Consider the following 24558-nt stretch of genomic DNA (forward strand, 5'->3'; position numbering starts at 1 on the left):
TTTACGTTATTCCCTGTGCAGGATAAATAATGTTTTCTTTTTATAGTTCGGGTCGCTACAGATGCCAAGATACCAATCTTGTAGTTTTTACATATTTTTTTTGTACTGTGAGGCATTTTGTAAGGGAAACTAGTTTCTTTTTTCATTTTTCTATAAACTTCATTAAACTTTTTTTTTACGTTTTTATTTAAGTCCTACTGCGGGATTTGAACATCCAATATCCTGATTGCTAATATAATACATTGCAATACTTCTGAATTAAATTTGCTGCCTGAAACTTAGTGCAAGTTTTCTAACTCCAGGAAACCACTAAACATGTAAAACTCATAAAGGTGTCCATCGCTATCCTGACACTATAGGGCCCATATAGCTGCATTTAGGTGAATGGAACAGGCATTATAGCATCGCAGAGCCTTGTTCCGTTGACCTATACGTTGAAACTATACGGATTCCAAGCAACAGCCAGTGCCCGCCCCCACTCATACTAGCCCCTCCAACTCTGTCTTTTCCCTCCTTACAGTGACACGGGTGTCTGTGTATGTTTGAGGAGGCAGAGCTTTGTTTGAGGCAGGAGTCTTGAGTGCCTGCCACCAGTCTGAAGCAAGCCCTGTACAGCAGTGCCAGCCCAGCCAGAAGAAGAAGCTGAAGAGAGTCTGCTGAGGTAGGCAGTGCCTGCTTGTCACCCTGTGCTCCCCTGCTACCCCACAGAGCCTGTGGCTACCTTTCATGCCCTCTTTCCTCACAGAGCCCCACTGTAAGGAAGTGGCTCCGGGCAGGTGGTGTAGTAAGGGTTAATGCAGGTGTTTCGCAACATTGATGGTATGAAGACAGGAGAATTCTTGCAAACTCAACTTTACTAAGCCGGTGTTCACAGTACACCCAACCACAGCAGGAACTACAAAACTTCTCAATATTAGAGGCATAGCTCTTAGACGCGGTTTACTCATTCGGATGACTGCTGGCTGGCTCACATTTTGTCTCAGAAAGAACCAAGGGCACTCTTCCCTGGTTGGTCCGTCAGTCACAGGCCGCAACTGGCTGCACTATACTTGATGCATGCTGTACACATGGGCAGGATCACGTGTACAGTCATAACGTTACAATGCAATAACAGCAGCACAACAAAACATGTCTTAAAATGATATCACCTTCTGAGGGGAAAAACACAGTCAAAGACATATATACAAAAATGATTTAACTGGCCTCAAATAAATACACAGGCCAAAGTGGCCACCCTTTCTATGTAATGGCACCTGGGGGAGGGGACAGCAGCAATAGCACATAAACAGCTTTATTAAAAGGCACAGTGCACCAATGAATAACCAATACTTGCATTTATACAAATTAGGCAGCAAAGTTTTCTTTAAGGGTTAGAAATCCTCCTCCACACCCTTATACCGCCATCTATTGTACCCCCGTCTCCTCCCCTAACAGAGCCCATGCCATTTCCCATAACTAAGCACATGCCACCGTCTGCCTTCTCCACCCCACCCCAACATAGCTCCTGTCACTTTCTGTCTCCGCACAGAACTGATGCCAACCTGTTCCCTTTGCCCTCCCCAATACAAACGCCACTGGACACATACATCAAACGCCACTTACCCACTGGACACACTGACACCAATGATACAGTGAAGGAAATAAGTATTTTATCCCTTGCTGATTTTGTAAGTTTGCCCACTGTCAAAGACATGAACAGTCTAGAATTTTTAGGCTGGGTTAATTTTACCAGTGAGAGATAGATTATATTAAAAAAACAGAAAATCACATAGTCAAAATTATATATATTTATTTGCATTGTGCACAGAGAAATAAGTATTTGATCCCTTAGGCAAACAAGACTTAATACTTGGTGGCAAAACCCTTGTTGGCAAGCACAGCAGTCAGACGTTTTTTTGTAATTGATGATGAGGTTTGCACACATGTTAGATGGAATTTTGGCCCACTCTTCTTTGCAGATCATCTGTAAATCATTAAGATTTCGAGGCTGTCGCTTGGCAACTCGGATCTTCAGCTCCCTCCATAAGTTTTCGATGGGATTAAGGTCTGGAGACTGGCTAGGCCACTCCATGACCTTAATGTGCTTCTTTTTGAGCCACTCCTTTGTTGCCTTGGCTGTATGTTTCGGGTCATTGTCGTGCTGGAAGACCCAGCCACGAGCCATTTTTAATGTCCTGGTGGAGGGAAGGAGGTTGTCACTCAGGATTTGACGGTACATGGCTCCATCCATTCTCCCATTGATGCGGTGAAGTAGTCCTGTGCCCTTAGCAGAGAAACACCCCCAAAACATAATGTTTCCACCTCCATGCTTGACAGTGGGGACGGTGTTCTTTGGGTCATAGGCAGCATTTCTCTTCCTCCAAACACGGCGAGTGGAGTTAATGCCAAAGAGCTCAATTTTAGTCTCATCTGACCACAGCACCTTCTCCAAATCACTCTCAGAATCATCCAGATGTTCATTTGCAAACTTCAGATGGGCCTGTACATGTGCCTTCTTGAGCAGGGGGACCTTGCGGGCACTGCAGGATTTGAATCCATTACGGCATAATGTGTTACCAATGGTTTTCTTGGTGACTGTGGTCCCAGCTGCCTTGAGATCATTAACAAGTTCCCCCCGTGTAGTTTTCGGCTGAGCTCTCACCTTCCTCAGGATAAAGGATACCCCACGAGGTGAGATTTTGCAAGGAGCCCCAGATCGATGTCGATTGACAGTCATTTTGTATGTCTTCCATTTTCTTACTATTGCACCAACAGTTGTCTCCTTCTCACCCAGCGTCTTACTTATGGTAGACCATTCCAGCCTTTTGCAGGTCTATGATCTTGTCCCTGACATCCTTAGAAAGCTCTTTGGTTTTGCCCATGTTGTAGAGGTTAGAGTCAGACTGATTAATTGAGTCTGTGGACAGGAGTCTTTTATACAGGTGACCATTTAAGACAGCTGTCTTTAATGCAGGCACCAAGTTGATTTGGAGCGTGTAACTGGTCTGGAGGAGGCTGAACTCTTAATGGTTGGTAGGGGATCAAATACTTATTTCTCTGTGCAGTAAAAATTTTCTCTATAAATAATTTTGTCTGTCTGCTACACGGAGACTTTGGCCACGCACGAGACAGGTCGACCGGCCAAAGATTGCTATGTAGCCTACATTGAATGTAATAAAAGTCAATGTGGTTGTGTCGCAACGTGCAAGTTGCCACGACATGGCAGTTGCAAGAAATCCAGTCGTGACGCAGTTACTTGCAGGTTGCGACGCAACCACATTGACTTTCATTACTTGTGGTGTAGGCTATGGGACATAGCGATCTTTGGTCCATGTAACTCACACGGAGTATTTTGCAGGCTGTAAAAAAGGAATTTTGAGGTAGATTTTGACCTGCCTGCACTTTTTTGCTGTTTTTTTTGCCTGAGGCCATTGAGGACCGTGGGCGTAAAATGCTTTTTCTGCCTCCCAGTTGCCCGGGGAAAAACAACAATTTCGCCCTTTTCCACGTCAAAATCAGCACCAAAAAACTCTGTGAACTGGGCCTTAGGGTGACATTAGATGTGGCGGATTCACTACAAATTTTACCTTCGACTTTGCGCAGGCATAGTCTGCAGCGGATTACAGTACAAGGCAAGTAGATGTGATTTTACAAAACTCATCTGCATGCTTTTACACGATATGATATGACATTAAACCTTGTGGTCTACTTTCCATAAAATAATAATTTTTGGGGTGTCAAAGGGGTTTTCCAGTCCACAAAAATTGATGGTCAATCCTCAAAATAAGCCATCAATATCAGGGCAACAGCGAGTATACTACATGCTCAGGTTGGTCTTTAGCATATTTGGTTGTTTGTTACCCAGCTTTCCAATGTTCCTGAAAGCCTAATTATACAGCGAGATTGGAAAGTCAATTAGATAATGAAAAAGAATTATCAAGGCATAAAAATGCAGATTTGCCTTTTAGGAACTTTGGAAAGCACTCCTTGTAGAACTATAATGGAGGCCACAATTGGCTGAGTAAACACTGCCACATTGATGCTATACGTTTGTATATATAATATTTTGCTACTATGATTGCGTCTGCTATAAAAATGCCTCCTATTATGCGACTGAATGTCAGTGAGGTAGAGCCAGCTATGTGTAATACTGCTCTAAGACCCTGTTTACATAACGTGGGTTATGTAAGGTGGGTTTGAAGGCAAGACTATTCGGGATAGCGGCACCACCCCATCAACCCTTAATGAGTAATTAGCATATAGGGTGCACCGTTTTAAAAGATTTTACAGATTTTGTTGCATCTAAAAAAAACATGTTTGAAAATATTGTCAGGTCATGTATTACTGCATGGTGGTGGTTCAAGGGGTTAAAACTACCTGACAGGTTCCCCTTTAAATATACAATGAAAACAATTCCATCTGCCCTGCAATTTTGTTATTATACATGTATTCTATATAATTACTGCTCCAGAACCAATCTCATACATATATACAGTACCAGAACCAAGCTCAATACATAAATACAGAACCAGAACTAAGCCCAGTACATAAATACAGCACAAGAACAAAGCTCAGTACATAAATACAGTACCAGAACCAAGCTCAGTACATATATACTGTACTAGCACAAAGCTCAGTACATATATACAGCACTAGAACCGTCAACGTCCTCACGCCGCTTGCGTCATTCCATTCAGCAATTATGCATGTAATTGTATCTGTGTCCTAAAGACGCAGGTACAATTATAGTGCAGGAGGAGGTGGCGGTGGCAGATTTTAGTGGCACCGCTGCCCCCTCAGAGAGGCAGCAGGCTGCCACCTGATGCGAGAAGCTCATCTCGCCTCATGGACGATGAAGGCTAAAACACATACGACTGTAGAGGTATACAGTGGGATACGCCTCCTGTACTTCCCAGACAGAGCGCTACTTGAAGCACTGTGCCTGGGAAAGTTCCTGACATCACTGTCCTTATATGTCAGGAGCTACAATGACAAAATGCTTGGCCCTGTCTTCCATGGTGAGTTAGCTGTTCATATGGGGTTCCTGTTTAGTAAATTGAATGTACCTGGAGTACATATGAACAGTCATGTCAGGAGCTTCCCCAGGGCCGGAATCCCTGGGCTGAGCGCTACCTGATGATCTTCCCGGGGATTCTGGTCCTGGGGAAGCTCCCCGAGGTATATGTTTAACGTATACTTGTGTTGGATGACATACAGTGGCATCCGTCACACATAGGCTCCCATGTTAAAAAAAATGTATACCCCGCAGTATACGTTTTTTTTGCAAGAACCTTCAGCATGAAATAGCATAGTCTACTACGCTATTCCATTCTACAAAAAAAGGGATTACCAGCCTGACAAAGGACAAAACGACTCTTTTTTAGCTCAGTGTCAGGCTAATGGAGCCCTAAAGACACGTTTAGCATGTACATTGGAAACTTTCCTGACATACACGCTAAACGTAGGGCATAAACGCGATGTGAATGAGGCCTTACTGTTAATATTACTGGTAACTAGAAGATTCCTACCAACTTAATGGCCGCGCTATCTGTGTTGCCAAAAGTATACCGCCTAAACCCAGCCCCCTCCACCTAAACGTCCTGGCTCACTTGCACTAGCATTAGAGTGGGGAGAGGGGGAGAAAACATAACAGCCTCCTAAGAGAATAATACACTGGCTTTCTATTTTATTTTTCAAGTTTTTAAATTGTAATATAGGATAAAGCAGCAACAAAAATAAGGTGAATATGTGATATTTAATTTGTAGTTTTTGTTGTTGTTTTCTTTTCTTGGCTTGGATTTTATATTTAGGGTATGTTCACACTTAGTTTTTTGCAGGCTGAAAATTCTGTCTCAAAATTCCATCTGGAATTTTGAGACAGATTTTGATCTGCCTGCACACAGTTTGCCGTGTTTTTTGCAGCGTTTTTCGTGGCACTTTCTCTACCTCCCATTGATGTGGGAGGTCAGAGACGTAAACACCTGAAGATAGGGCATGTCGCCTCCGCCTCCCATTAAAATCAATGGGAAGCGTTTTCTGACGTTTTTTGGCGCTTTCCGACGCGTCTTCCGTGTCAAATAAAGTGTCAAAAAACTCTGTGGGAACAGGGCATTAGTGGTCCTTTAATGTGTTTTCATGGTGACATTGTCATAGCTGCCAACACAATTTGCCGGGACTGTCCCGAATTTACAGAGCCAGTCCCGGCAAATTACTGCCCGGGACATGTCCTGGCAACTGCCACATTCAATTGTAGTTGCGTCCTCAGGACGCAGATACAATTAAATACTATGGCAGAGCAGGAAACTATCCGCTTCCTGCTCTGCCATTCACTCCTCCTGGAGCGGAATCCCAGGCCAGATCGTAGGCAATTCTCTGGCCGGGGATTCCACTCTTAGGTGGAATTCACACAAACGTTTTGTTTTGCGCGCGCAAAAAACACAGTGTTTTTTGCGTGTTGCAGTTCCGTGTGTCATAAGTGTTTGGTGCGGGGCTGCGTCATTTTCGCGCATATGCCATCCTTATGACATGTGGTTTTGAGGTTTAGAAAAAGAAATGACGGAGGTGGTTTTATTTGTCCCTTCATTTCTTGATCTACTGTTGCGCGAATCACGCGCAGCACACGGAAGTGGGTCCGTGTGCTGCGCGTGATTTTCACGCACCCATTGACTTCAATGGGTGCGTGATGCGTAAAAAACGCTCAAGCATAGGACATGATGTGAGTTTCACGCAGCGGACACATGTCACCATTGCCTCACATAGGTCCGTGCAACGCGCGTGATTTTCACACCCGTATCACGGACGTGAACTACGCTCGTGTAAATAAGGCCTTAGAGGGAGCCCCTGACGTCACTGCATATATGGACAGTGAAGTCAGGGGCTCCTCCTGGAGCACCGGAATCCCAGGCAAGAGCATTGACAATGCTCTTGCCGGGGATTCCGCTTCTGGAGGAGCCCCTGGCGTCACTGTCGACATATGGACAGTGATGTCATGGGCTCCTCCAGGAGACCATAATGTCTCTATCTACAGGGGCGGGGCGTGGCAGCATCTACAGGGGAGGTGGTGTGGCATCATCTACAGGGGAGGGGTGGTGTAGCACAATCTACAGGGAGGGGAGTGTGTGGCACCAGCTACAGGTGGGCTGTGTGGCATGAGCTACAGGTTGGCTGTGTGGCATCAGCTACAGGGGGACTGTGTGGCATCAGCTACAGGGGGCTGTGTGGCACCAGCTTCAGGGAGGCTGTGTGGCATCAGCTACAGGGGGGCTGTGTGGCACCAGCCACAGTGGGGCTGTGTGGCACCAGCTAACGAGCTACAGAGGAGGCTGTGTGGCACCAGCTAAAGAGGTGGCTGTGTGGCACCAGCTACAGAACGGGCTGCGTGGTACCAGCTACAAAGGGGGCTGTGTGGCACCAGTTACAGAGGTCACTGTGGCACTATTTACAGAGGGAACTGTGGCACTATCTACAGAGGGCACTGTGGCACTATCTACAGGGGGGCCATGTGGCATTATCTACAGAAAGCAGTGCGTGGCAATATCTACACGGAGCAGTGTGGAGCACCATCTACAAGGGGCACTGAGTGTGGCTCTATCTACACTGGTTTTTAAGCTACCAGTAGTCGCCAGCACATATTACCTAGCCCTAGTGATAAAGGGAGACATTACCTGCTTGTAAACAACCAGATACCCAGAGAGATATACTGGCCACCATAGTAGTTGTGAGCCAAACTAGTGCAGATATTTTTGTTTGTTTATTTGTATGCAGAAATTCTGGAAAGAATGCCAATCCCAACTAGCCACACCCACCAGATAAGCCATGCTTCCATAAGACACATCCATCAAAGATGGAACACCCTAAGTGTCCCTGTGAGCAAAAATTCAAATGTTGGCAACTATGCAATGTTCATTTTTCATGAAAATCTGCCCCCAGCAGTTCCCTGCCTGTTTGTTCAAAATCCCTGCTCTCCCATAGTTCCTCTCTCATCCCTGTTCTCGCTCCCGAGTCCTGCACCAACACTATACAGTACATATTTAATTGTTTGGCTTGAAAGCATTGTGCAGCAGAACTGCAGTCTGCATTTTCCCTGTGAGGGTATGTTCACACAACCTATTTTCATACGTAATGGAGGCGTTTTACGCCTCGAATTACACCTGAAAAGACGGCTCCAATACGTCGGCAAACATCTGCCCATTGCCTGCAATGGGTCTTACGATGTTCTGTGCAGACGAGCTGTGATTTTACGCGTCGCTGTCAAAATAAATGGCTTCTTCAAAAGAAGTGCAGGACATTTCCTGGGACGTTTTTGGAGCCGTTTTCTCATAGACTCTATTGAAAACAGCTCCAAAAACGTCCGAAAAACGCAGCGAAAAACGCGAGTTGCTCATAAAACGTCTGAAAATCAGGAGCTAAAAAACAGCTCCGAAAAGTCTGAAAATCAGGAGCAGTTTTCCCTTGAATACAGTTCCGTATTTTCAGACGTATTTTATTAATCGTGTGAACATACCCTTACAGTTTATCTGCAGGAAAATATCCCCCTAGGTCAGGGCAGTGTTACTGAAGAGGTAGCTTCTACACTGGAGGCTGAAACTCTGGCTAGAATGCGGCTTTATAAGGCTATGTTCACACGCAAATTCAAAAATGTCTGAAAATACGGAACTGTTTTCAAGGGAAAACTGCTCCTTATTTTCAGACTTTTTTATGCCACTCGCGATTTTTGCAGTGTTTTTCGCTGCGTTTTTTACGACTGTTTTTGGAGCTGTTTTCTATAGAGTCTATGAAAAACAGCTCCAAAAACGTCCCAAGAAGTGACATGCACTTCTTTTTCGCAGCCGTTTTTTTACGTGGCCGTTTTTCAAAATGGCCCGTCGGAGCAGAACGCCGTTTTTTCCATTGAAATCAATGGGCAGATGTTTGGAGGCATTCTTCTGATTCTTCGGCCGTTTTTCGGGTGTTTACAGTGTTTACTCTATGCACGATCTAGCCTGAGCTATAGCAGGTTGAAGTGGGAGCTGCATATACTGTACTTGCAGCTTTTAATTGGGCCTGTGTGGAGGAGAAGAGAGGGAACCATCGGGGGACGTGTTGACAACCTGCAGAAAGAGGAGGAGGATCTGTGATCATTGACTTCAGATGATCCCAGGGAAGGGGTGACATGGATGTTCATGATATCACTTCTCCTTGTCAATGAAAGATCCCACTTGCTCTCTGATTGTCACACATGTTTTTTTTACTCCATGACGGAGGAACCTAAAGCTCTGTTCACATCTGTGTCGGAGGCTCCGTCAGATCTGGCAGGGTTTACCGGTGACAGTAGAGCACCATGCTGCGGAACCTATAAAACCTATTAAAGTCCATGGGTTCCGTCGGCAATCGGCGGCTTCCGTTGTGCAACGGAACAGTTGATTCCGTTATTCCCTTGTTCTGCTCTTCTGACGGAGCAGAACAACGGAATGTTTCAACGCAGGCGTGAATCCAGCCTAGGTGGTTTTGCAAAATAATAATTAAAAATGTCCCCAATGCAATGATTTATTGTTGAAAAAAAAAAAACTACACATGATTGGTATTGCCACATCTGTAACAACCCGTACTATAAAATAAATACATTATTTATCCCGCACTGTAAACTCCATAAAAAACAGACAATGGCAGAATAGCTGTTTTCTATGCATCTCGCAAAAATAACGCTCTTAAGTGTTGCCACTTGAGGGGGAAGAAGTTCAGAAGACTCGGAATTACTTTATTTTTATAATGTTGCAAAACCTAAATATTACAAGAGAATTTATGGCATTTAAAAAAAATAAAAAATAATTCAATCAGCCTGAAATGCTGCACCCGTCCATTTTGCATGAAAATATTCTTTACTTGTGAACAAATGTATTCTTCTCACAAATACTATATTGGGTAAAAGCTGCTGCAAAGCTACAACTGTCAGTATGCCCTGAAAATATAGTAAAATACTTTAATTTATGCTAAAATGATAAAACATAGACGGATTGTCTGACATGAACTACTAGAGGCCTCCTTTGGGGCACATGAACGACTACATAATAATGTCATCCCTCCGTTCATTCTTTGCTTCTACTTCAATAGCAGCACGATTTTCTTTGCCTGCATTCTATTCCTCAATTTTTGGGGCAGGCAGCGCATGAGCACTGAGGAATAGCATGCACGCAAAGAAAATGGTGGGGCTATTGAAGTAGAAGGAATGGAGTGGACATTGAGGAGCCTGTGGACCAATAGGATGCCTCAAACCCGAGACTTTTGACGTATACCCGGGTTCGAGGCTTCCTATTGGTCCACAGTCTCCTCAATGCCCGCCCCGTTGAATTCTTTCCTTACTTAATGCCCGCCCTGTTTTCTTCTCATTAATGAAACTACTCTGTGCTCGTGCGCTGCCCCGCATGGAAAAAAAATAGTTTCCCTCGAAAACCCCTTTAACCTGTTAGTGACCGGCCCATCGTGTTTCTACGTCGGTCACTAACGGGCCTTATTCCGATGCCATAGACTTTTACGTCGCGGCATCGGAATAAATAAACAGAGTTGGGAGCTGTCAAATCTCCCTGCTCTCAGCTGCTAGAGGCAGCTGAGGGCTGGGAGTGTCCCTGCTCTGCCGTGTGAGATCGATATTAGTATCGATCTCACACGTTTAACCCCTCAGATGCGGTGCTCAATAGGGAGCACCGCATCTGAGTGGTTTTGGAGAGAGGGAGGGAGCTCCCCCACCGACACCCGGCGATACGATCCCCGAGTGTCTGTGTCTCTAATGGCAGCCGGGGGTCTAATAAAGGCCCCCAGGTCTGCCTGGAGTGAATGCCTGCTAGATCATGCCGCAGGCATGACCTAGCAGATGCCTGTCCGTGTTAAACGGACAGGCAGTAATACACTGCAATACAAAAGTATTGCAGTGTATTATAAATGCGATCGCAGAATCGCATATTATAGTCCCCTAATGGGACTAGTAAAAAAGTGAAAAAAAAGTTTAATAAAGTTAATTAAAAAAAAAATTTGAAAAAAAATGAAAAACCCAGCTTTTCCCCTTACAAAATGCTTTACTATTAAAAAAACAAAATAAAGTAAAAAAGTTACACATATTTGGTATCGCCGCGTTCGTAACGACCCCGACTATAAATCTATTACATTATTTAACCTGCACGGTGAACGCCGTAGAAAAATTAATAAAAAACTATGGAAAAATTGCTGTTTTCTGTGAATACTAACTTTAAAAAAATGTGATAAAAAGTGATCAAAAAGTCGCATCTACTCCAAAATGGTACCAATAAAAACTACAAGTCGTCCCGCAAAAAAAAGCCCTCATACAACCGCATCGGCGAAAAAATAAAAACGTTACGGCTCTTCAAATATGGAGACACAAAAACAAATAATTTTGAAAAAAAAGCGTTTTTACTGTGTAAAAGTAGTAAAACATACAAAAACTATACAAATTTGGTATCGTTGCAATCGTAACAACCCGCTGAATAAAGTTATTGTGTTATTTATACCACACGGTAAACGGCGTAGATTTAGGACGCAAAAAAGTGTGGCGAAATTTCAGATTTTTTTCTATTCCCCCCCAAAAAAAAGTTAATAAAAGTTAATCAATAAATAATATGTACCTAAAAATGGTGCTATTAAAAAATACAACTTGTCCCGCAAAAAACAAGACCTTATACAGCTATGTCGACGCAAAAATAAAAAGGTTATAGCTCTTGGAATGCGACGATTGAAAAACGTAAAAAATAGCTTGGTCATTAAGGTCCAAAATAGGCTGGTCATTAAGGGGTTAATGTATGCTCCAATATGTGGTCAGAATATCTAATAAAATACATTTTACACAGATCTGCCATTTATTTAGGGCCCTAAGCAGGGTTGCCAACTTGGCAAATTGGGCTGCTTTCTTTGCAGCCTGGCGGTTTTTCATCTTATCAACCTGCCCAAACCTAGTTCGGCAGGTGGTCTTTGGGCAAGTTGTGAAATATTTACTTGTTATATAGAAGACAAAGAACAAGTACAGCCAGCAGGTGGCAGCATCTCCAACAAAGAGTCTCTGCTCTGCAAGTGATGCTTCCTCTTGCTTAGACAGGATTCACCATAAGACAAGGAGGTGAATTATGCTGGGCGACAGAGGGGCTGTCACTATATTTGGAGCACTGTGATTGTCAGTGTCTGGGGGCATTGTGGATGTCACTGTATTTAGGGCACTGTGACTGTTAGTATATTTGGAGACACTGGCTGTCTCTGTAATCGGGGACACTGTGCCTTTCACTGTATTTGGGGACACTGTGGCTGTTACTGTATTTGGGGACACTGTGGCTGTTACTGTATTTGGGGACACTGGCTGTCTCTGTACTCGGGTGCACTGTAGCTGTCACTGTAATCGGGGCCACCGTGCCTGTCACTGTAGTGGAAGACACTGGCTGTCATTGGATTTGGATACACTGTGGCTACTACTGTATTTGAGGATGTCTTGCAGTCACTTTTTATGCTAAAACCACATCCTATGTATATGTAATAAAATAGATAATGTATTTTTTACTATAATTTGTGAAGTGTATGTTTGTGATGTAAACATTGGACTACTTTAGATTTTAGTTTTGATTTTCAGACCTTGCAACTTTATGATGCTAAGGGCATCACCCCAGTTTTCTGGCATTAAAAAGCCAAAAATTATGGCGCACGCCCTATTGCGGAATAATTTGCGATTTATTTGTTGTTTTGAAATGCTATTGCCACTTTAAAAAAAATGGGAGTGGCTTGGCAGGAGGGACAGCGCCACCCACGGTCCAAAAGATTTACTACAATTTACGTCACAAACTGGATTTTACTCTGTGGGACATGGCCAGCCAAAGATGCAACAAATTTATTAAAGGGGTTGTCCAGTTTTTATTTGTTTAATTTCTTTATAGAATAGGAAATCATACAGTTTTCTACTATACATGTATTAGAAATTCTGCTCACATATCTTTCTCATATCAGTGCAGTTGCCACTGTAAAAATAAGTAAATAATAATAATAGTATAGTCCATAGTAATGCATCCATGGGCTAACTGAATTGACTAAATACGGGGAGAGTCATGTGATACATTCACGCACGCGCGCACACTCCATGTGACCCCTGGCATTCAGGTAACACTGTCCAGGTATCTAACCCGTGAATAGCATTTTACTAAGGAACAGAAGTTAGGCCTCATGCACACGACCATCATTTTTATCCGCAATTACGGATCCATAATTGCAGGTAAAAATACTGACTCATTGACCCCTTAATGACTGGGCCTGAAAAGACCTTAAAGAGGCTCTGTCACCAGATTATCAAATCCCTATCTCCTATTGCATGTGATCGGCGCTGCAATGTAGATAACAGTAACGTTTATTTATTTTTTTAAACGATCATTTTTGGCCAAGTTATGAGCAATTTTATATTTATACAAATGAGCCTTTCTAATGGACAACTGGGCGTGTATTGTGTTTGTAACATCTGGGCGTGTTTACTTGTGTTTGATGCTGACATACACTTCTATTCACAACGCCCAGCTAGTAAAACAAGTAAACACGCCCAGATGTTACAAACACAATACACGCCCAGTTGGTAATACGAGAAAACACGCCCAGATGTCCATTAGAAAGGCTCATTTGTATAAATATAAAATTGCTCATAACTTGGCCAAAAATGATCGTTTAAAAAAAAAATAAACGTTACTGTTATCTACATTGCAGCGCCGATCACATGCAATAGGAGATAGGGATTTGATAATCTGGTGACAGAGCCTCTTTAATGACCAGCTCAATTTTTCTGTTTTTGCCTCTGCGTTTCAGCAGCCATAACTTTTTTATTTTTTCATTGACGTGGCTGTATGAGGCCTTGTTTTATGCGAGAGAAATAGTATTTTTTTTCCCCACAGTATTTTACGGCGTGAATATAGGAAAAAGTGATTCTCGGAATAGTTTTTTTTGTTTATTTTTTATCCCGTTCACGTTTCACGCTAAATAACCCATTAGATTAATTCTTCAGGTTATTACGGTCGTGTAGATACCTAATATGTGTAGGTTTTTTGTTTTTATTTAGTGTAGGGGCAATAAAATATATTTTATGCAAAATAAAGACTCTTTTTGGGACCTTTTTTATTTATTTATTTGTTTTGTTACTTTTTTTTTTTAATCCCATCAAGGGATAACTTTATTTGTAACTTTTATTTTTTTTTTACTTGTAATGTATTAGCATACTCCTGTACGCTAATACATTACACCGTGTCACTATGACACAGGCTGCTGATCGGGAAGCACAGTGGCAGCATAGTGTGCCCGAACAGCAGGCAAATGGAACAGACAGCCCTGGGGTCCTTTGTAGGTCCGCAGGGCTGACTGCAGAGGGATTCCCCGGTGTTTGATCGCATCACCGGAATCCCGGTGATGCAATCAAAGAGGGGAATTCCCTTTCATCATGCCGCGGTCACGGGCCATGGCGATCAAAGTGTTAAACAGCTGGGGTCTGAATGTTTGCCAACCCCAGCTGTGTTCAAGAGGCTTCTCTAGGATCAGGAGCTGTTAGTTACAGCTCCTGCTTAGAGGACGAGCGCTCACAGGAGAACTCATCAGCCTCCTCTACAGCGACGCCAAAAGACGTCACTGTAGACTAAGCACCTGCACCGCCTGACGTCAAAAGACAGTGGGCGGTCGGGAAGGTGTTAATGTCTATGGCCCGCGGACACCTTCCCGTATATTTACAGGAAGGTGTAAGGGCCGTAGAAATGAACTGCAAAATATAGGACATGACCTATTTTTTTAATTTACGGGCCGTGCTCCTATACTTTATAAAGGGAGCACGACCCGCAAACGTGGGTGACAGTCCGTGGCCATCCGTGCCCGTAACTACGGACCGTGCACATGGCTACGGCCGTGTGCATGAGACTTTATAAGTATTCCCTCCTCCAGCAGCCTCTCATCATGTCTGTCAGTGTCTGTGTAGAAGCAGCTCTTACATAATACTATCTGTCTCCTCTATGTGTTTTTTTTTATTTTTTAAAACAGTTAACTTTATTAACAACACGATAACATTACCTAGAGACAGGCAGACATTTTAAATATCACCTAGAGACAGGCGGCCATTTTAGTAAATACATGAACAGTGATGTGGTTGGTCATCATTATTCTACCATTAGTCCTATTCACTTAGCCCATGGATGTGTCCTCTATGTGGTCCCAATACATGTATGTCATGTTAATGCTAGGTGTCACATGATGTATGTGTGTGTATGTAGAGGGGATGGTCACATGACTGGCACCATGTTTAGTCATATTCAGTTAGCCCGTGGATACATTACATAGGATCTGTGGCTCTACCATTCTACTGTGAGACTGCAAGGACATTCACCAACTTAAAACCAACTTGCCATGGACCTATTACACCATTATTTTACCTTAAATCAAACCAAAGACACCTTGTGTGGTAAAGTGGAAGTGGCCACAGCTTTATTATGTAAATATTTCTCTATTTAACCCCTTCCCGACATTTGCCGTATGGATACGTCATGGACAGCTAGTGCTTCCCGCATTTTGCCGTATCCTGAGTCGGTGCGGTGTATTACAGCTGACATCCGGCTGTATTGGCGGGGACCGAAATTAGCTTCGATCCCCGCTATTAACCCCTTAAATGCAGCGGTCAAAAACGATCGCTGCATGTAAGTTGTTTGCAGCTCATCGGAGCCCCAGCAATGAAATTGCAGGGGTTCCGGTGGCGGTCTGCCTAGCACGGAAAACTTCCATTATTATTGAAATAAAAAAGAAACCATACATATTTGGTATCGCCGCGTCCGTAACGGCCAAAACTATAAAAATATTATTTTATTTATTCCACGCAGTGAACGGTGTAAAAAAATAAATGTAAGAAACCATACCAGAATATCTTTTTCGGTCACTTTGCCCTACAAATATTGGAATAAAAAGTGATCAAAAAGTAGCATGTATCCAAAAATGGTACCTATATAAACTATAGCTCGTCTCGCAGAAAACAAGCCCTCATACAGCTCCGTCAACGAAAAAATGAAAATGTTATGACATTTTCTGCCATTTTACTGCCGCTCTAAGATCCCCCGCAAAGGGGCCTACTAAGTCTGTGTCGCCCAATGGCCCACATAAACCTGGAGCATGGCCTGTATATATATATATATATATATATATATATATATCTAGAACGACTAGTCACTCAGCTCTCATAGAACAGCAACACTGTGGAGCTGCAATGGTGACCACAAGCCATATTGCCCTGATACTATGTGATGGATATACACAACGTACCAGAGCAGTATTGTGTGTATTTTATATGACCAATATGTCATCCATCACAGCAGCCCCACAGAGTTTGTTACCCATCTTTCCCAGGCGGTAGAATGCCAGATCTGCCTAGTCCTGCATTGATAAATCTCCAACTCCTATATCGTAGCATTACTAGTCAGATTTGCTAATCAGGAGCCAAGAATCCCTGTGAAGCTGCGATTAACACACCTGCCTTTTATGCAGTGATACATTTTACATACTGTACCTTAGCTAGCCAGATTTGTCTTTCAGGATCCCAGGAAAGCTGGGTAACAAACCATGTGAAGCTGTAATAGAGACTGTAGAATACTAAATCCCCATAAATAAATGCCCCTCCTCTCTACCAAATTGCGCCATAGATAAGGCAAAGCCTTTCAGGGTACTGGGAAAGCTGGGTAACAAACCATGTGAATCTGTAATAGAGACTGCTAAACATTAAACCGAACGAAATAAATCCCGCTCTTATCTCTCAAATTGTGTCATATTTAGACAGATTTGCCCTTGAGGGTTCCAGAAAAGCTGGGTAACAAACCATATGGAACTGTAATAGAGATCTGATGAATACTTAATCCCCCTAAATAAATGCCCCTCATCGCTACCAAATTGCACTATATCTAGGCAGATTTGTCTTTCAGGAACCTGGGTAACCTGTATTCCGTAGGGGGACTTAGCGGACAATTTCCCTGCAGATTTTGATGTGAATTCTTGGAAAATCCACATATGTTACATACAGATTTAGTTGCGGATTTAGCAGCAGATTTGATGTAGGTTTCAGCCTATGCATTGCAAAGGCTGAAATCCGCAGTGAAAATCCGCTGCTTCTCCGCAACAGAATGAACACGCTGCAGATTTGAAAATATGCAGAATGCTCCGCTGTTATTGCGGTCGTCTTCTGCTACATGTGGATGGGGTTTTGAAAACCCCATCCACTTTTGATGTACTGTAAACTGCTGCGGATTTGCGATGCAGAACCCACGCCGCAAATTGGCAGCAAAACTGCCACATCTGGACACACCCTTAGGGCATGAACAGACGTGGCGGAGATTGCTCTGGAATTCCGCTGCGGACTTATTTTCCATTGCTTTCCACTGCTTTTTAGTTAGGTTCGTGCACACGTTGCGGAAAACTCCGCTGTGGACCATAGGCTGCAGTGCGGAATTTGGTGTCCGCAGCATACACTGGTTGTTGCGGACGTGGAGCGGACTTGTTGCGGACTCATTGCGGAATTTCTCCATTGGCTTCAATGGAGAGTCAAAATTCCACAATTAAGTCCGCAGATGTTACGTGTGTTGCGTAGCGTATTTGCTTTACGAACATGACATTTCTTCATTCTGAACGCCCGTAATCACGGCCCGTTATTAGGGCACGGGCTGGCCCATAGAAGTCTATGGGGCTCCCGTAATTACGGGTGACTACGTGTGTGCCGTCAGGAGATAGTCACTGTCCAGGGTGCTGAAAGAGTTAAGCGATCGGCAGTAACTGTTTCAGCACCCTGGACAGTGACTACCGATATAGATCGACGTGTAAAAAAAAAGAAGTTCATACTTACCGAGAACTCCCTGCTTCTTCCTCCAGTCCGGCCTCCCGGGATGACGTTTCAGTCCAAGTGACGGCTGCAGCCAATCACAGGCTGCAGCGGTCACATGGACTGCCGCGTCATCCAGGGAGGTCGGGCTGGATGTTGAAAGAGGGACGCGTCACCAAGACAACGGCCGGGTAAGTAGGAATTTATTTTACTAGGGAAGGACTGTCTCTTCTCTCTATCCTGCACTGATAGAGAGAAGGGAAGTACTTTCACCTCAATACGCAACGGCTAATCCGCATCAATTTAATGCCCATTTTAGGCAAAGACGCAACAGAATCTGCAACGCAGATTATGTGCGGCATTGATGCGGACAGTGGCGGAAGAAATACGCCACGTCTGGTCATGCCCTTAGACTGGGTTTCCACAGTGCAGATTTGCTGCAGATTTTGTCAGCATTTTGTAAGCCAAAGCCAGAATTGGATCAAGGAGAGCGGACCTATAAGGCCTTCCCTTATATTCTCAATTCTTATATTTCTTCTATTTAGGTAACGTTCCTAGTTTTGGGTTAAAAAATACTTGCAAAATCTGCACAGTGAGTACCCAGCTTTAGGCCTCTTGCACCGCAGAAAGAACGGGCAAACTTTATTATGGCCGTGTTCTGTGGTCCGGGCTCATTGAAAATAATGGCCGCGGCCATGTGCATGGCCCGCGGTTTGCGGGCGGCTCGCGGCTGACAGTCTGCTGCCGGCCAACACGAAAATCACAGCCGTGCACATGGCTACGGTCGTGTGCATGAGGCTTTAGGCTACACAGCATATCCAACCTTGAACCTGCAGGGAATTCCGCCTGCAAAAGTGCACATGGTGCAGATTTTCGGTCGGAATCTCCGCTGCAGAAACACTGCTTGAAAAAAAATAAAAAAAGCTGATAGTTACCCCTGGCTGTTGTCATAGCAACGCCTTCTTCCGTTTCAGTGCAGCCTGGCCTCCTGGAATGATGCTGCAGCCCAATTGACCACCACAGCCTGTGATTGGCTGCAGCAGTCACATGGGTTGAAACGTCATCCCAGGAGGCCAGGTGTCACTCAGAACAGAGAAACGCGTCACTATGACAACGGCCGGAGGTAAGCATTAGCGTTTTTGTGAATTTTGAAGCGGAATCGCAGCGTTTCCACCACAAAAGTCGCAACATTTGCTATTTGTTCTAGGTTTCACTTCTGCAGCAAAAAAATTCATAAATTGACTTGCGGTGCAGAGTTTAAATCTGCAGCTTGTCAATTTATGCTGCGGATTTGTTGCTATTTTGTTGCGGGTTTTACCCATTGAATTGAATCAATGTGGAAAACCCGCAACAAAATAGCAACGGATTTGCAGCATAAATTAACATGCTGCGGATTTAAAATCCGCATCGCAGGTCAATTTATGAACGTTTTTGCTGCAGATTTTTACTGTAGCGTCTGCATGAGATTTGTTCAAATCTCATTCACTGTGCTGCTACTGTAAATGCTGCGTAATTTCCTTAGGCCTAGTTCACACTAAGATTGTTTGGCCCTGTTTTTGGCACGGAAACCACGCTGGAAACTACGCCAAAAAACTGAAGAAATCGCCTACCATTGATTTCAATGGGAGGTAGAGGAGTTTTTTCCTGCGAGATGAAAAAAAACACTTGCAGGAAAAAGAAGCGTCATGCTCTTTCTTCAGGCGTTTCCATCTCTGACCTCCCATTGACATCACAGCCGTCGTTTTTCCCATTGACATTTATGGGCATATGTTCGGAGGCGTTCAGGCCATGTATTTTCAGCCGTTTTTCAAGGCGTTTACAGCCCGAAAAAGAGCTGAAAATAGGGTGAACATACCCTTAGTGTCACTTTTAACATGAGATGAGGAAGTGAGGATTGTTCCTGGGAATACTCCTGAAGGGCAGCATATTATAGGTAGACATCCGCTCAGCTATTATGTTAATACAGCACAAAAAATATTATAAAAAGAATACACATGTAAAGCTCTAAAGTGCTAATCAAAAGTGCAAGTTTTCTAGCGGGGACGTGATGCACAAAAAAGTTACACCTTGTCCTGCAAAAATAAAACAAGGCCTCAAATAGAAACGTAGACATTAAAATAAAAAAACGTTTATGGCTAGAAGGCAAAAAAATAAAAATGGCCAAGCATGCTGCAACCTTAATAAGTTCACAATTGTTCCAGTGATTCTGAATTCTATTGCCAACGTGTAAAATGGTATACGATGTGTTGTTTTTTTCTACTAACAGAGCTTTAAAATGTACATTTGTTTATAAAGCATAATGATCTGCTTTCAGTGCTCTATAAATAATGAATTCTTCATGGATATTCATCTATAGCACTCACAGGCTTCTCCCTACAGATGACATCATAGTCTTCTCCCTTCAGTTGATGACATCACAGCTGATGGAATACTAAGGCATTGTGATGTGTCTTTTTTACAGACAAGCACCTGATGCAGCAGCACATATGTGTAGAGCAGTCTTCGTCCCATCAGATCTGTTCAGTTCTCAGACAAGACCACCATTTTCTTCATGCTACAAGATCTTCACATCATAATCACAGGCTCTGCAGGAAAGTTCACCGCAGGGAAGCAGGTAAAGACCATTCCAGTTTTGTATGCCAGGGCAGGGAGTCACATTCAGACTTTCTCTAGGCCATTTTTACATGTTTCTTACATGTTTCAAGAGTTGCAGCAGTTTTCAAAACCATGTCCCCCTTTTCATATCTAATTATTGTATGGCCAATCAAGCTGCAGGACGTTCTTCCTCCTGAGCACTGCAGCAGCTTTCAATATACAATAAGCTAATGTTGATTTCTTTCCATGAATGCTGCTATATGTCAGAAACCTCCAGCATTTCCTGGAGGTCATAAGAACTTACTTAACAGCCTGGTGCACCCCTGATTGTAGTTATATAGCTACATGCATGACAAAAAGAAAAATTTAGACTATGGAAGAATACCAAATACAGCATTTTATGGGTAGAGATGCCCTCTAAGGCTGTGTTCACATCAGCGTTGTCTTTCCTTTGAGGGTTTCCGTCGGGGAAACCCCTCAACGGAAAGGCAAACGGAAACCTTAGCTTCCGTTTGCATCACCATTGATCTCAAGTGACGGAAACGTTGCTAATGGTTTCCGAATGTCACCGTTGTTTCAGGGTTCCATCGTTGTTTTGACAGAATCAATAGCGCAGTCGACTTCTGAGGGCCTGATACTGAAAGCCAAAGATTTGTCAGAGGCAGTCATAAAAACCCTACAAAAAAGTAGTAAAAATGTCACTAACGCCATCTATGGGAACGTCTGGAAGAAATTCTTATCCTGGTGTGGCGACTCCTTTCCCGATGTTCATCATCCTAATATTGCACAGATATTGGACTTTCTGCAATCAGGCCTGGAAAAAGGACTAAAACCTAGCACCTTAAAAGTTCAAGTATCCGCTATGAGTCAATTTTTTTTAATCAAGATCTGGCCTCCCATAGATGGATAAAAAGATTCTTTGTGGCAGCATCTAGATTATCTCCCAGACCTTGTGTAGTTCTTCCTCCTTGGGATTTAAACGTAGTATTGAGAGGTTTGATGTTATATCCCTTTGAATGTATATCTTCCTGTAAGATAAATCATCTCTCTTAGAAGGCAGCTCTTTTGATAGCTATACCCACAGCTAGAAGGGTAGGAGAAATTCAAGTCCTCACTATTGGGGATCCCTTTCTCAGAATCCTAAATGATAAGCTTATTTTCCATCCAGATCCCACCTTCTTTCCCAAGGTAATGTCAAACTTCCACATGTCCCAATATATAGTTGTGCCTTAATTTTGTCAAAATCCAACAAACAAAAAGGAAGAAGAGTTTCACACCCTAGATGTCCGCAGGATAATCCTACAATACATTGAGTCCACAAACTTGTGGGGGAAAGATCTTAATCTTTTCATTCAATTCAATGATCCTATAAGGGAAAGAAGGTGGCAAAAAATACATTGGCAAAATGCATTAAAATGGCGATCTGTGTATTTTATGAAAACCTCCACATGTCTCCCTCAGATCATCTGAAGGCCCACTCTACAGGCTTTATGTCAGTATTCTGGGCAGAAAGAGCGGATGCATCCATTGAACAGATCTGCAAAGCAGCAACCTGCTCATCCGTTCACACTTTTACAAAACATTACAGATTAAATCTGTTTTCAGCAAGGATCTTTCCGTTGGAATGAAAGTTCTCCAAGCTGTAGTCCCCCCCCCCCCCCCACAACCAATTATTTAATATGGGAATTCTCCTGTGGTGCTGTCATGGAGGGTGCCTTGAGAAAATAGAATTAGATTTACCGTTAATTTGGTTTCTAGTAAACCCTCCATGACAGCACCCTTATATTGCCCCCCCTTTTATTTATGTTAATTAAACATTATTTACACGTATTTTTCAACAAGTAATAGATATATACAAAGCCCAGCAGCACTGGCTGTGTGTGGGTGCAAGCTCTGAGGAACAGACCAAAATTCCAAATACACAGAAATCGAAAAAATGAGCAGCAACTCCAAGGATTCAGGTGAAAAAAATCGGTACTTTATTGCCTGTGCAACGTTTCAGCTCCGTCCACTAGAGCCTTTCTCAAGCTTGATAAAGGCTCTAGTGGACAGAGCTGAAACGTTCCACGGGCAATAAAGTACCCATTTTTCAACTGAATCCTTGGAGTTGCTGCTCATTTTTTCGATTTCCATGACAAGTAATAGATATGTAAAGTTACCAGAAATGGTTAGTGGACATACACTGAGGAGAAACGGTGGGGTGGGACTATTTAACCTCTTGTGTTTTTTCCTGTCGATATTAGAGGCGGAGTCTTACCTCCTGTGGTGCTGTCATGGAGGTTTTACAAAAAAAACAAATTACCGGTAAGTCTAATTCTATTTTCTCCCACTGCTGGCCACTTCCACACACACCACTGTCCATTAAAATATGCTATGTACCCATATGAACGCATCTGTGAACAGTCTTAGCTTCTGATTCGATGCCGGCTACTTCAACCTTACTGCCACTCCAATAAAGTCCTCAAAAAATCTACCCCACACCTCAAAATCCTCTTTTGGGTACTTTGTTAACTAATTTTGTGAAAATATTTTTTACTCACACTGAACTACGCTCAATACTCTTACAGAAAATCCTCCCTGTTGGTGTGACTGTGCATGCAAAGTTCAATTACCCTATCAGTGATTGCAACTCCTTCAACCTGACTCGCTCCTTGCCCTTCATGATTTGAAACGCTTGCTTCAGCACCTACACCTTATAATACCTTATCCACTGGCAATCTACACACTCCCTCCACCAAGTCAGTGCCAACTGCGGGTAGAAAAATGGAGTCTGGCCCAGAGGAAGAAGGGATCTGCTGTATGACGGATTTATTACAATTTACGCTGAGTGTAAATTATAGCGGAAATCTATGCTAGCTCATAGCTGGTGCAGATTTTGGAGCACTGACAGCCCATGTTGTGCTAAATATATTCATAGCCGTGGGCTTCTTGGGGTCTGTTCACATCAAAGTTTTTATTTTCGTAGGAAGGTATACTTCGGGTGGAGTCCTGACATATACCTTCAACAGAAGTGAATGACGTATCCCACTGTATAGGCATACAATAGGATACGTCACCTGAACTCCACGGACACAGCGATACTTTAAGTACTAAGCTCAGGAAAGCCGGCAACGCTCTGGACAGGGATTCTGCTTTTGGAGGGAGCCCCTGACATCACTGTCCATATATGGACAGTGACGTTAAAGGCTTTGACATGCTGGAATCCCTGGCCAGAGCGTCGGCAATGCTGTGGTCGCGGATTCTGCTTCTAGAGGGAGCCTCTGATGTCACTTTTCATATATAGACAGTGATGTCCGGGGCTTTCAATTACGGAGTCACCAGCCAGAGCATCGAAAAGCGCTCTGGCCGGGTACTCCAGTCTTGGAAAAGCTCTTGACATCACTGTCCATATATGGACAGTGATGTTAGGAGCTTAAAAACTCAGAATCCAAAGCCAGAGCTATGCTCTGGCTGGGGATTTTGCTCCTGGAGGAGCCTCTGACAACACTGTTCAAAAATGGACAGTTAGGTCAGGAGCTTTAAGATGCCTTAATCCTAAACCAAAACATCGGCATTGCTCTAGCTGGATTTCTCTCCTGGAGGGAGTTTCTAACGTCACCGTCCAAATATGGACAGTGACGTTAGAGGCTTTGAGATGTTGGAATCCACGACCAGAGTGTTGGCAATGCTCTGGCCAGGGATTCTGCTCCTGGATGAACACTTGACGTTACTGTCCGTACATGGACACTGATGTTTGGGGCTTTGTCATGCGAGAATTTCAGGCCAGAGCGTCGGTTCATCTCCTTGAAGGATCCCTTGATGTCAATGTCCAGATATGGATAGTGACGTTACGGGCTTTGAGATGCTGGACTACCCGGCCAAAGCGTCTGCAACGCTCTAGCCGGGGATTCTGCTGCTGTAGGATCCCCTGACATTACTGTCCATGTATCGACAGTGACATGAGGGGCTTTGTAATGCAGTGTCCAGGACCAGAGCATTGGCAAAGCTGTGCCTGGGGACTCGACTTCTAGAGGGAGCCCTTGACGTCACTGTCCATATAAGGATGGTAATGTCAGGGGCCCCACTAGTGCTGGATTCCCTGGCAAGAGTGCTACCGATGCTCTAGGCCGGGGTCTGAATAGTTGAAAGCTTATTTCAGCGGGCTTCTATTT

At 43.6% G+C, this 24558-nt stretch overlaps 1 long non-coding RNA gene across 2 annotated transcripts; it reads left to right on the forward strand.

The window, feature by feature from the left end:
- The first annotated feature begins 543 nt into the window (after positions 1 to 543).
- LOC142732864 (uncharacterized) lies at positions 544 to 22845 on the forward strand. Of its 2 annotated transcripts, none has more exons than XR_012879705.1 (3): positions 544 to 661; positions 20274 to 20426; positions 22651 to 22845. It is a non-coding gene; the product is annotated as an uncharacterized LOC142732864 (long non-coding RNA). The 2 variants fall into 2 exon arrangements; XR_012879704.1 differs by lacking the exon at positions 544 to 661 and adding an exon at positions 11948 to 12079.
- The last annotated feature ends 1713 nt before the right edge of the window (positions 22846 to 24558 follow it).

Source organism: Rhinoderma darwinii, unplaced genomic scaffold (genome assembly GCF_050947455.1).
Source record: "Rhinoderma darwinii isolate aRhiDar2 unplaced genomic scaffold, aRhiDar2.hap1 Scaffold_921, whole genome shotgun sequence".
In the NCBI taxonomy this organism is placed as follows: Eukaryota; Metazoa; Chordata; class Amphibia; order Anura; family Rhinodermatidae; genus Rhinoderma; species Rhinoderma darwinii.